This window comes from Penaeus chinensis, chromosome 19 (genome assembly GCF_019202785.1).
Source record: "Penaeus chinensis breed Huanghai No. 1 chromosome 19, ASM1920278v2, whole genome shotgun sequence".
In the NCBI taxonomy this organism is placed as follows: Eukaryota; Metazoa; Arthropoda; class Malacostraca; order Decapoda; family Penaeidae; genus Penaeus; species Penaeus chinensis.
In genome coordinates this window covers 20,045,188-20,047,687 of record NC_061837.1, presented here as the reverse complement: position 1 = coordinate 20,047,687, position 2,500 = coordinate 20,045,188, and positions in this window count along the sequence as shown.

The window sequence follows — 2,500 nt, the reverse complement described above, 5'->3', positions numbered from 1 at the left end:
GGGGTCGGCCGAGGGCGCAGGCCGGTAGGCTTAGCAACCGCTAAGGAATGCGACACCTCTCCGAAAAACTGCCAGATACAAAATCACATTTCTAACTCCCTCTAACTCCAAACCCCATCCTTACCCTTTCCAACACCGTCCTAAATCCTCCTCTCCCATATCATCCGCCTTCCCCCGGCCCTATGCTGCAAGCCTAGGCAATTTATGCACATTATAATGCATGGGCTCATTATAATGGAGTACGTATGTGCGCTCATGCAGACGCTGTTCATGCAGACGCTGTTTTTGAGCACGAGTATGAGTGCGTATACACGGCAGTGCGCTGATGTATGCAAAATTGCGTGTACGTATCCTTGTGTGTTTATATTAAAGAGAAGCAATATGTACGTAGATAAATAATATGTGCGTATATGCGTATATATTCATATGGGTATGTGTTTAGTAATGCATATGTATGTGCGAGTATGTGCATGCGTATGTACATATATGTTTCTGTGGAGGTGCGTATATATGTGTATAAGTATAAGATTTTGTGTATGTATGTGGGTATATGTATGTATGAATATATGTGTGGGTAGTTATGTGTGTATGTATACATGGATTTATGTATATGTGTGTATGTATGTATACGAGTATGTATGTGTGTATATATGAATTCTAGTATGTATGTGTATGTATATGGATATATGTATGTGTATGTGTATATATTTGTGTATATATATGTGTAGGTGTACATATGTATGGATATGTATATAAATGTATATATGTACATATATGTGTGTATGTGTATATATATATATGTATGTGTGTGTGCTTTAATGTATATCTATATTTATATGGGTATTCATAGTCATAAGTAGGTATACAAGGTATGTGCGCATGAATGCGTGCGCATATGTGTGGGTGAGTACATCTTCATGTATGTGCACATGAAGCGCGTGTATGTTTATATATGTGTATGCATGCGCATGGGTGTAGTTATGCATAATGTATAAGTATGTATGCATAGCATATGCATATGAGCATTGTAAAGGCGTATGCTTTTATGTGCATGTGCACGAAAATGAACATATGCGTAGTAATTAGGGCATTTGCGGATGAACAATTATGTCTGCACTAGACGCACATACGCATAAATAAAATCAGTGTATAAAAATACAATCACACATATACGCACTTCTGATACTCAAGCCCATGCTCACGAGAGTATACCCTGGTGTAGTGAGCAGGCCCATGTGTTGCTGTTCATAAGTCCACGCTAGACAGGGCCAACCTTGCTGGAGGGGCTTATCAGTAGCATCCCAGCTAAAATACTCCCCCTCCCACCAAGGTACACCTAGGTGAGTAGGTGGGAAGTAACTCGGCTGTCTACTTCACAATCAAAAAACATGACTGCACAAACAGAGCAACGGAAGCGAAGGAGCCCCTGGTTACGGCTGCGATCAGGATCTCTCCGGAGAAGAGGGTGCTAAGAATCTCCGGCTAAGAACAGGCCGCCCCACGTTGATGAACCTTTGCACATATAATATAAGGACAATGAGAACGGAATCCGACTCACTAGCATTACTTGAGGAACTCTCCTTCATTAAATGGGATTAGGCGAAAAACGGAAGATACTAAATAACGGACACGTCGTCTATTGGAGAGGCAAACCACTGGGTAGCAAGCAAGAATTAGGGGTAGGTTTCTTAGTTCACAAACGTTTAGAAAAAAAATATAGTAGAATTCCATAGTATAAGCGAAAGAGTGGCTTCATTAATAATAAAACTAAATATTAGGTATAATTTAAAGCTTGTTCAAGTCTATGCTCCAACCTGCAGCCACAGTGATGACGAAATAGAGAGCTTCTTTGAAGATATTCATTTAGCTAGCGAAAGAGTAAAAACCCATTTCACAATAATCATGGGAGACTTTAATGCCAAAATAGGTAAAAAGACAGAAGGAGAAACTATACTGGGGAACCACGGAATAGGCACTAGGAATGAGAGGGGACAAATACTAGTCGAGTTTGCGGAGGCTCGATCACTCAATATCATGAATACATTCTTCAAAAAAAGACTAGAGCGGAACTGGACATGGAAGTCGCCATCGGACATCAAAAACGAAATTGACTTTATAACTTTAAATACGCGCGATATAGTAAAAAATGTGGTAGTTATTAATAAAATAAATGTTGGCAGCGACCATAGGTTGGTCAGAGGCCAAATTAAATTACACCTCACAAGGGAAAGGAATAAACTCATACGAACACCGCAGCCAAACTCAGCTAACTTTAAGACCAAAGCAACAGAAGTTAGCATTAACATCCAAAACAGATATTCACTTCTCAGCGACGAAGATCTCAACATTGACCAAATCAACAAACAGTTCAATGACATAATAAAGGAAGCTGCACTTGAAGTAGGCGGTAAGAACTTATGCAAAAACGCAGGGTCATGAAAGCATCATCAATTAGGGAAAAAATAGAATTAGCTGAACTAACAAAAATTATAAACAAAAA